The 12,102-nt window shown below is 34.9% G+C and overlaps 1 long non-coding RNA gene and 1 pseudogene across 1 annotated transcript in view; one reads left to right on the top strand and one right to left on the bottom strand.

Annotated features, from left to right (window-relative positions):
• Positions 1-4,082: 4,082 nt before the first annotated feature.
• On the top strand, positions 4,083-5,142 carry LOC107142689 (annotated as a pseudogene).
• A 1,334-nt stretch (positions 5,143-6,476) lies between these two features.
• The window catches only part of LOC125612863, a 20,831-nt gene continuing 15,205 nt past the window's right edge, over positions 6,477-12,102 (bottom strand). The window contains exon 3 of the long non-coding RNA XR_007343338.1: positions 6,477-6,489. This is a non-coding gene — a long non-coding RNA (uncharacterized LOC125612863). The remainder of the gene's footprint in view (positions 6,490-12,102) is intronic.

Raw genomic sequence — 12,102 nt, 5'->3', positions numbered from 1 at the left:
GTTTCGAGAACTATGTTGAACAGAATGATAGAGGGCATCCATCCCTGTCTTGTTCCAGATTTTAGAAGGAATGCCTTAATTTTTCTCCATTCAAAATGATGCTAGTCTGAGGCTTAGCATAGATAGCTTTTACAATATTGAGGTATGTTCCTGTTATCCCTAGTTTTTCTAGAGTTTTGAACATAAAGGGATGCTGTACTTTGTCGAATGCTTTTTCTGCATCTATCGAGATGATCATATGGTTCTTATCTTTAAGTCTATTGATGTGGTGAATAACATTTATTGATTTCCGCATATTGAACCAGCCTTGCATCCAAGGGATAAATCCTACTTGATCATGGTGCACAATTTTTTTAATATGTTTCTGTATCCGATTCACCAGAATTTTATTGAGGATTTTTGCATCTAGGTTCATTAGAGATATTGGTCTGTAGTTTTCTTTCTTTGAAGTGTCTTTGTCTGGTTTAGGAATCAGGGTGATGTTGCCCTCATAGAATGAATTTGGAAGTTCTCCCTCTTTTTCTATATCCTGAAATAGCTTGAAAAGTATTGGTATTAGTTCTTCTTTAAAGGTTTTGTAAAACTCTGCTGTATACCCATCCCGTCCTGGGCTGGTCTCTTTTTTCAGTTTCTCATGTGAGAGCGCCAGCTATCTTGAGGGAAACTTCGGAGGGAACCAGCTAATAGATGATTCGATTAGTCTTTCACCCCATACCTAGGTCGGACTACCGATTTGCACGTCAGGACCGCTATGGACCTCCACCAGAGTTTCCTCTGGCTTTGCCCTGCCCAGGCATAGTTCACCATTGTTGGGGTCCTAACACGTGCGCTAGTGCTCCACCTCCCCAGCGCGGCGGGCGAGACAGGACGGTGGTGCTCCCTCGGTGGACTGAAGAGGCCCCGGGATCCCACCTTCACCTTCATTGCGCCAGGCGGCTTTCGTGCGAGCCCCCGACTCGCACACGTGAAAATTCTTATAATTTTTGTTATATATATAAAAATGCATACATTATGAGTGAGAATGACCCCTCATAAGCTCAACAGTAGTTTTCAATTTTTTTCACTGGGAGAGTGCTAGAATTCCATCTACTTTACATCCATGTCAGCACTTAGCATTTTCTGTCTTCAAAGTATAGAAATTGAATAAGTATGTATAGTTATCTTATTTTAGTTTTCATTTTAATGTTCCTGATGGTAATGATGTGCGTGCGCACACACATATACACTTTTCCTTCTTTCTATTTTGCTTTTAGAATCACTAATGAGACCACTTTTTAAAAAAAGAATCAGTATAAATTAGGGCCAATGTAGAAATTATCCTTTTAGGGTTACGTATTTGTAGAAAGTTTTAACTAACATTTTCCAATTCTAAAACCACAAAAATTTTTACTAGGATATCATTTAGACATTTTATTAGTTAGCATCAAGAGCTTTAATCTATCTGTGATTTTTATGTCTGTGATTTGGGGTTGATTTTTGTTTTTCTTCTATTCCTTGATAATATAATTACATCTCTTTAGTATAATATTAGAATCTCTTAATTATAACTTTATAAGACATCTTTATTCATGGTCTTATACCCCCTACAAATATGTTATTCATTAATATCATCTTGACTATATTTGCTTTTTTCCATTTTAAAATACAACAATCGCACTTGTCAACAAAGTAGACTGCTAATATTTTAACTGAGATAACATTGGATTCAATCACTATTTCATGTGTTCTGAAACTTCACTCAATATAAATAATCTTATATATATCAAAGGCTCTTTCTCTACTATTCAGTGTTTTTTTTCCTTCTCAAATGCTCAAAATGTTTATTTGTGCTAATCAAACATATTTTTTTCCACAATGACACTGAGAATCCAAAAAGGTTTTATATAACACATATTTAAAACTCTTTCCTGAAATGTTTTTTTTTCAAAAAGATATCAGGTTATCACATTTTCTATGAGTATTATTTTGTCTATGAACAAATTATTTTTCTCTTATGTACTAAACAGAGTTCTTGACCTATGCTCATTATGAATTGTAAAAAAATGCAAGAAATTATTTGATGAGATCAAAAAAAATGAGGCTAGTCTTTTGTTTTTTCTACTTTATGGATCAAGTTTTTATATTAAGTCATTTGATGTATTATACACAGTTTTGTTATTGATTTTGCAAGAACTAAAATTATGGATTAATACATGCAAATTAACTATGCTCAGTATTCCATAGTCAAGCTTTATAAAAATGTGAATGTAGATTATTATAATAATACCAACAACTTTACATATCACAATTTATTTTGTTTTCCTGTTTGATGTCCCAAGCAAAAGCAGGCAACTGGAAGCTCTTGAATTAGGTGATAAAGATGTAATAATAGGTTCTTGCTCTACAGATATGATCAGATAGCCATATTTTCTCCTTAGTAGTTAATTTATTAGAATGTCCTTGCTTCTCTCTTAGGAGTTTGAAGTATGGTTCATTGTTCAATGTTCTGTGTCAGAGTGAGAGATTTCCCTGCTACCAGGTTCCCTCCACAGACTAAGCTAATTAAATACAAAGCAAGAGAGATTTCCACCCTAATAAATCTGCCTGTGGGTTAAGACACTATGTCACTTTGGTAGTTCTTTCAATAAAGCCAGGAGGGATTAAAACTGGAGCTTTTTTAAAATCATTGCACCTGACATTAGTAATAGTCTTCCAATCCTACCCTATCACAATGAACGCTTTGACAGGAAAATTTCCCCCTACTTCTCTCAGCAGTCCAAGTGAGATGACCAGAACTTAGGACAACTGACAGATTCTATTATAAAAATCCATACATATTTTTTTTAGTAGTGGAAATAAAGAAACTTATTTCCATCTCTATAAATCCTAATTTATCTCACATAACTATATTGAACATAAAACAGTTTTCTGTCTTAAGTCTTCTGATTTTGACAACTCTCAAGCTTTGTCACTGGTAAAATAGATGTTTATTTTAAATGTTCTGCTTGCTTTACACATGTCCTTTTGTAAATAAAATTGGTAAAAATCCAGTGGTACTTTAATTTCTCAAATATAGCAGATCACATAAGATTGATTTGTAATTGAGTTTACTTTTCTTCAAAGACAAATTCAATTTGATGTAAGTTTACCTTGTTGTTTGCATATTTGGTAACCACCAGCCATTTTTATAAAGCTGCTACTCTTAGATGGCATGACTAAATCTTATTTTAAGTACACAGCTGCAGGACTAGGAAGCCCCTCCTTAACATGATAATGAAAATGTTATATTTTATATACTACCTTTGTCAAGATAGGCAGTGGTACTGTGTTGTCAATGAGTTGAAGACTTCATTATTAAAATCTACCACTGGATCTGTTTAATCAATAATTCCCAAAATTTATATTATATATTCCATATTATGCAGAACAAAAACGTTCTCCAGAGCTTCCATGAGTGACTTTATCTATTTTTCTAAACCTCTTTTATAATTTGTTTGAGATTATATAACACAAAGTAGCTGTTGAATAATCCTTCCCGTGATACCACCACTGTATTCGCACAGCCACTCCCTTCCTTCCCACAGTGAAAGACTGTGTCCAGATTGAAACACTAGTATTTAAGAAATGAGTATAGAAGATAATTATATAGTTGAAGAAATTTCCCCAATGATTCTATAATAAAGTAAGCAGTGACACTGTATTTAGTTGCCCTACCAATTATGATGTGAATTATTGAAAACAAAATTCTTCATCCATTTAATTTTTATGTATGGATCTAGGAAGTAAAAATGCATCAGAGAAAATAATGAAAATCGGACGCTGCGGCGCGCGCCAGGGCCCCCACACCTTCCAACCTGCACGCCTGCTGTCCTGGGGCTCCTCAGCACGCACCGACTTCTGCCTCAGGCTCTGCACGCTTCCATTCCTAGAGGGGCCCATCTTATAGGCCTATGGGTGCAGGTACCAGGATCGCTTTCTTCCCCCAGGGTTTTCTGCAAACCTTCTCACGTTGGACAATGTGATTCATTAGAAAACGAGCCCCTCATCCTCTTCCTATCCATGAGCCATTCATCCTAACTGCTCTCCCATCATCCACTGCCCTCATGTCTGCAATACTCCTGAATCTGGATTTTGGGGGATCTCCACCCAAAAAAGCTTTGGAAGGAAATGCCAAGCACCAAGTTTGTTAAGAGGCGGCGGCTCTTGGAACAGAGGGGCATTCTCAATAAAAAGAAGCAGACCCCTAGCAAGGTGCCTAAATTACACTCAGAACCTCCAAAGAAAGGGAAAATGTGAGAGAGGATGGCACTTGCAAGATCCCTTCCCTTTCAAAAAAGAACACAGCTGCATCCAGCAGTGGGTCAGGATTGTCCCTGGACAAGAAAGTTTCAGTGTCTTGGCTGACCCCTGCTCCTTCAAAGAAGGCTAATTCTGTTACAGCTAAAGTAGATTTGCTGGGGGAATTCCAGAGTGCCCTTTCAAAGATTCAGAGCCGCCCAACTTGCTCCCAAAAGAAGACCCCCCAGAAGAAGAACTTTCCTCAGAACAGTGCCACACAGAATTCCACCAGAGCTCAGAGAGTAAGTGCTCTGGAATATCCCAGAAGTTCCCAGGAAAGATGGTGGCAATTGACTTTGAGATGGTGGGCACAGGACCCAAAGGGGATGTTAGTTCCTTGGCTCGATGTAGCATTGTCAACTATGATGGAGATGTGCTTTATGATGAGTACATCCTTCCACCCTGCCACATTGTGGACTACAGGACCAAATGGAGCGGTATCTGCAAGAAGCACATGGTGAATGCTACACCCTTCAAGACCATTCAGAGCCAGATCTTAAAGATACTCTTCGGGAAGATAGTGGTAGGACATGCCATCCACAATGACTTCAAAGCCCTACAGTACTTTCACCCCAAGTCCCTCATCCGAGACACCTCCCAAATCCCCCTCCTCAACTGGAAGGCCAACTGTCTGGAGAATGCCACCATGTCTCTGAAGCGCCTCACCAAGCAACTGCCACCCCGGGACATACAGGTTGGGAAAGGCCATTCCTCTGTGGAAGACGCCCAGACAACCACGGAGCTGTACAAGCTGGTTGAAGTTGAGTTCCCACTCAACAACACCTGGCCCAGGATCTCCCGAAAAACTAGCAGCTGTGGGGAGACAGGCTGCACCCAGGAGAAACAGGGCTGCAGGTCCATGCCTGCCCCTGCTTGCTTCACACCTGTGAAGAGACACACCTGGGGAGACACTCTTCACTCCAGACCTAATATCCACCGAAATCTCACCTCAGCTCTTGTGTCCTGTATCTGGTTAAGTGTCCCATGGAAGCAGGAGACCTTCACATCAGAATCCAGCCCTAGCTTGTTTATATGGTGCTAACCACAGGTCCCAGGGTGCTTTGTGCCAGTCAGGCTTTTTGATTTCCAGGGCAGGGCATACTGGGAAATGTAGTTTCCCACATTGCCTTATCACTAGGGTGGCTGTAAGTCTCTTGTTTTTTAGAGACAGGTTGGGGTTGGGGGGTCGTCCAGGTTGACCTTAAATTCCTGGGCCCCAGCAATGTTCCTTACCTCGGCTTCCTGAGTCGCTGGGACTGGAGGCCTGTGCTCCCATGCCCAGCATTTTTTATTCTCAAGTAATTAACAGCATCCTTTCACTTTCAAAAGTTTCCTGATTGGCTACAGAATGGTGTGGTCACATTGTGTATCCCAGACCCTGCTTTTGCTGCAGAGTCTGCATCCAGCCTGCTAGGGTGCCACCTGCCAACTTTGAGAAAAGCCACTATTAGTGAGGTTTTGTTCTTAAGACTAGAAGACAGTGAGGTAAGAGTGTAGGTTATAAATCAACTTTTCTGATTTAGAAAAGCAGTCTCTTACCTAGAATAGTAGAGGATTTATTTAATTTAGGTTCTACTTAGAAGGTTGAAAATGAGTTAACCTGGTTTTAATGTTTTTGTTTTCTGTTTTGTTTTTAGTCTTTTATCTTGCTAAACCAAACGTCTAAAACTCAGATGATCTCTTTGATAAATTTTTATAATGGAAAAAAAAGAGAAAAGAATGAAAATCTCAGCCCTTGTATAGCTTCTATTCTAGTACAATATATTCTCTAAAAATGATGCTCACCCTTGCCAATTCTCAGTCTTACCTGGATTTCATAATCATTGTTTCATAGAAGTAAGATTTTTTTTAGTTTTATTTTATTGCATTACAATTCATATTACACATACAGAGCACAATTTTTCATATCCCTGGTTGTAGAAAAAGTAGAGTCACACCATTGGTGTTGTCATAACATATATCTAAGGTAATGATGTCTATTTCATTCTACCATTTTTTCTACCCCAATGCCCCCTCCCTTACCCTCCCTCCCATTTTCCCTACCAGAGTTCATCTAATCCTTTCATCTCCCCCGCCCAACCACATTATGAATCACCATCCTTAAATCAGAGAAGACATTCTGCATTTGGGATTTAGGGATTGGCAAACTTCACTTAGCATTATATGCTCCAACTTCATCCATTAAGATTTTAAGGCTCAATTCAGAGGTGTTTCATAGAGGATAGGCAAGGCTCTCAATATTATTTTAGCCTAAAACCTATTGTTGTCATATAGTAGGCAGATACTAAGGTGAATTGTTTATAAGAGGGGGCGAGAATTTTCATTGAGAAGAGGAATATCCTGGACAAAAATTACATTGTGGGGCTGGAGTTGTGACTCAGTGGTAGAGCACTTGTCTAGCATGTGTAAGGCCCTGGATTCAATTGTCAGCATCAAATATAAATAAGTGAATGAAATAAAGGTCCATCAACATCTAAAATAAAATTTAGAAAAAAAATTACATTGAAAAGTGATGAATAAAAAGCATGAGCCTGAAAACAGGGGCAGGAAAATAGATAAATGGAAGTAGAAATATTTGCTCAGGTTTTTATGCATATTTACATTTTCACATTCTTAACAAATAGCCACTGGGTTTGGCAAACTTTACTCAAAAGCCTCAAATGTTCAAAAGAGCTCTTGAGATAGAGATCATTAATTCTGTATTTCACTAGAAATTCATATGTTAGGCTTCTCATTAATTTCAAAGATATTGGAGGGACTGGCAGACAATAGAGTTGCTAAAATATATACAAATAATTTTGCCAAACACTATTGTGTGTATTAGGTTGGGTGTAAGCAACACATATAATGGTTTGAGTAGTGTTACACCAAGTGGGGGAGGTGTATTTAGAATTCCTCAAAGCTGTTCCCAGGTGGCATGGATGAAACTAGGGAGAAATTAACAGAGAAAAAAAAAAGTTTATTTACATTATGTAATTCCCAGCAGCAAGCTCTCTTAGACTGTGATAATGTCTTCCAAGTTTTCCATTTGAGTTATGTAAAACTAGATTAGACAAATCACTAGAGAATTTACTCAAGGATAAAAGCCTATCCAGACAGAAAGATGGGGAGACAACCAAACAACTCTTTTCCTTCTCTAATTACTATGACTCCAAGAAACCTATGATGGATCTAAACACAAAGCAGTTGCCCTTTCAATTTTCCAAAATGAAAGGATGTTATTCATCTTCATAACCAGAATAGTCATTAAAGGAACAGATCTATGTCAGATTTTTCAATAGATAATTTGAATATTTTTCCACAGCGAAATAGCTCAATGTATTTGACATATAATTGTCATGTACTTCCTGTGTAATCAATCATAAGGGACTTTATAATTATATGCCATGCATACCACCATATTTTTAACATCATGAAATTGCTTTTATTTAATTGTTCATATGCCATGAAAAGTGAAATAATTTGTGACAAAAAGGAAAAGGAAAATAAAAAGAAAGAAAACCAGAAACCTACTAAGGCAGGAACAAGGTTGTTGTTATCTTTGAAACATGAAAAATAGTCCTTACAGATTTTCATTTTACTTTAATAAATATGTGTTCTTTGAGGAGAAAGAAAGAAAATGTGTTATCCATTAACTCAGATGGATATTTAGTACCTCTTGAGTGAATGTATTCAGAATAAAACAAAACAGTCACTGGTGAAAGATATTAAGACCAAGAATATCATCAGCTTCTATACCAGAAACTATTTAATGGGACTAGTTTAAAATCATGAATATTTACATATCTACATTCTGTTTATGATTGCTTCTTTAAATATTTTTTCAGTTTATAATATAGGGAAAGAATAGTTTATGAATATAGGGAAACATGAATATGAATAGGGCATTTAACTGTCAAGAAATTATATAAGTAAGGATCTGAAGAGAAAGGGATCTTTTATGTCACTTCTATAAAGATAAGAGAGAATATAAATAAAGCAAATATATCAAAGTCCTGAGTATAGAAAATTGACTTAAGTTTGGAAACACCAAATCAAATATCTACTTCCCCTTTTCCCCTTTAAGATTAGGAAGTAAAGAAAGTTAGCAGGAGTCAGGTGAAGTTTTATATCCAAGTTTGAGATGATTTTAGCTGGAAATGGGGAGCACAATAAGATTTTTATTACTTTTCTATTTATTTATATTTTGGGGGAAATTATAAAATTATAGGAGGAGTATCAACTTTATCCTGATTCATAGGTCAGTGTGTGGTAAATGCTCAGTATATCATAAGAACACATGAATGGGCAATTATTATTCTGTATCTCACAACAAAATTTATTTTGATCTTGTCTTTTGTGCACTGTTGAAACATCTTTAAAATTAATATTGATTTATGAGTAATATTTTTAAATTACATAAGAACATGAATAATATTTATTAGGAGAATTTTAAATAACATATAAAACAACTTATTTTTATCATTACCAACTTTGCCACATCATGAAATATACCTTTTACTCTATTCATAGCCACAGACCATAATTTCATTGGAGACAATTCAAAAATGCTCTGAAATTTTTTTCAAGCCATCTAGATATCTTTCCCATGTGGGATACATTCCAATAAATGTCCTTGTCCTTTTTTAGCACTGAATTTTTTTCACTTTAATTGGCTTATTGTTAACATTTGAATAAGTGATAGTTACATCCCAAGTTATCTTGAACTTTCAGAAGGCTGATATAATGGCATAACAAATCATCAGTATAGTCGGAGAGAAATTGAACCTTCAAAAAGAGTTCAGCACATGTAGGGAAGAAATGTACAAAAAAGAAAAATATCAATAATTAAAAGCAAAATGTTTCAATTCTGGTGAAAAATGCACTAATAAGCAGACAAATAATTACATTTCAAATGGCTAAGCATTTAAAATAGTCTGAAAATTAAGTTTCATTACTTTAGTCTAACTCATTCTCTGAATAAAGTAGATGACATTATATTTTTAAGCTCACAATGAACCTTGGTGGTGTTGATGATTTTAATGTCATTAGTTATTAGAATATCCATAGATTCCAATGCTAAGAATATTGGTAAATGTTTAATGTTTGCTTTTCTACTTAAAATCTTAAAGTAAATTTATACTTATACTACATCCTTTGAAAATAAAACCTTTGGTTTTCCTTAATGGTGAGAGGTACTTAAAAAAGGGGGGATTCCTTCTGTAGTAAGGATACATTTCTCATCTATCCTTTGTTAAATATTTCTTCTCTGAGAAAAAAAAATGTTGATGTTTTTCTACTAAATGTGTAACACAGATGCAAAAAAACAAAACTGTAATAAACACTGACCACTTTTTAGTCACTCTGATATCAACATATAGCTACACCATTTAACTGTATCCTCATATCAGGAAGTACTTTTTAATTTTAATTATCATATAGTGTTTTTTTGAAACATTACATGCTCAAACTAAGTGCTTTAGAAACTGTGGCATTTGGTAGATTAAGGATATACCATGTCCCTGCACAGTGAATTCTTCTGGTTTATACAACACACACAAATATACCATCATATAGAGATGCCAGTCAAAGTGATTCTGATTTGAGTTTTATCATGAATGCTAAAAGTCCTACAGATAAACTCAAAAGAAAATTCTAAATTTTAATTTAACCAAGCTATTGTTCTTATATTATGGCAGCGTTGTTTTCATACATCTGCTTCATAACTTAAAAAAGAATAACTTTGGATTGTTTTGGTTTTTATTTCCCTATTCTCTTTTATGTGTCTCTACTGGGCTTTTTAAAACTAGTTATTCCTTTAAAAATATTATCTTTTGTGGTGATTTATATAGTAGTGTCATAAAATAAACTACAAAGGGGAAATGCTTATGTATCAGTTTATAAGAAAGTTTATATAAAGTACTACACATCATAGAGATATAATTTGATAGCAAATCAATATGTGCCAACTATCAAAATTTAATTTAAATACAAAATCAAAAGCATATATTACAGGAACTTATTTTTCAATAGAAAACCACCTGTCCTTAACAGAAACAATCACAGAGACTATCATAGTTAAGGAACATAAAAATCTCTATGCTTGAATACCTATGAAACAATTTGAATTTTGATTTTTCAAACAGTAGTGTGATTGATTAAGTGAGGAGGTAGAAACATATGGCAGTAAGTAAGGAAAGATGAGGCTATACAAAACATGAAAAAAATCAATCTTTCTCTAATCTGGAAACCAATGAGATTCTGACATATTGGGTCATGGTATAAGTATGATTTTTTCTTGTACTAAAATATCACTCTCAGTTTTTTTCTTTACTTTTTCCCCCATAATGACCCAGACAGAAATTGTTCAACCTGGCCTTGAATTTGTGATCCTTCTGTCTCAGCCTCTTAAGTAGCTGAGATTACAAGTATGTGCCACTGTGTCCAACTCTTTTCTTTTAAATAAATGTATTGTGTATATATCGAGTGTACAGCATGATGTTATGATATTGGTATAGAAAGTATAATCACTATAATGAAATTGACTAACTTACAGATCATTTCTCATAGTTACTACTATCATTTTTGTGACAATACAGTTAATGTCAACTAATTATACTAAAATCCCTAATATAATATATTTTTGTGAACATTAGCCTTTTGTATTATACATTAGATCCTCTGACAAGCTCATTCTTTATGTGTGTTACTTTATATTTTTGGGCCTGCATCTTCTCTCCTCCTTTCACCAGCCTGTTCTAGACTTTCACAGCCCACTCTTGGTATAGTGAATGAACTTCTTCTATTTCTTCAAAGATAAAATTTAGTGCCAGTTAAAACCAGGTTTTAATATAAGTAGCAAAAAAAAAAGAATCAGGAAAATGGTTAGTAGAAATACTGAATTTTGAGAAACAATGTGTGTAACAGTCATCTAAAAGAAGAAATATAAGCAGTTTGAATTGTTAAAAATTCCCCAAATTGTAAAATTTGTGAAGGATTATTGATATATTCTTATTTTCTTCTCACTCACATTAGCTTAGACAGCTGTTATGGGTTAAACTAATATCTCAGAATGTAACCTTGTTTGGATGAAGGTCCTTACAGGGGTAATCAAGTTAAAATGAGGTTGTTAGAGTGACTGTAATCGAATATGACTAGAATTATGGAAAAGAGAAATTTGGAAACAGAAACAAAAATGCAGAAAGGGAGACCATGTAAGGATACATGTGAAGAAGATGGTCATGTTTGTGGTCAATTCATCCCCAAGTAAAAAGTAACAGCAAAGATTGACAGCAAACAGCAGATGCTAAAAGTGGTAAGAAAGTGACCTCTTCTTGAGCTGACAGAGAGCATAGACCTACCAATACCTTGATTACACTCTTCTATCCTCTAGAACTGTGAATTGATAAACTTTATTTTGCTTCAAAGAACTCATATGTTGATACTTTATTATGGCAGTTCAAGAAAACTGAAAGACACCAGTTAATGCATTTATATTAAACTTTTATAATTAAAAATATGGCTTATAATACTATAAAATATCTGCATGTAATTGGATCATCTTGAGAAAATATGCTAACTGCTGAACTAGTATCATAACAAGATAACCTTTAAAATGTTAGAATATAATTAAATATGGGATTTACTAAAAGAAGTGCACTGATTTAGAAATATATTCTTCATTAATCTGAAATGACTAAAATCATGTTTTGAAATACAAATAAATGATTTAATTTCACATGCAGTCATTAACTTGATGTATCAGCATTTGTATTTTTGTTTGTTTTCTTTTGGTCTTAGGGATTG

The sequence above is a fragment of the Marmota marmota genome, unplaced genomic scaffold (genome assembly GCF_001458135.2).
Source record: "Marmota marmota marmota unplaced genomic scaffold, marMar, whole genome shotgun sequence".
In the NCBI taxonomy this organism is placed as follows: domain Eukaryota; kingdom Metazoa; phylum Chordata; class Mammalia; order Rodentia; family Sciuridae; genus Marmota; species Marmota marmota.
Note: the sequence above shows the minus strand (reverse complement) of the source record. Positions and strands in the feature narration are given on the sequence as shown.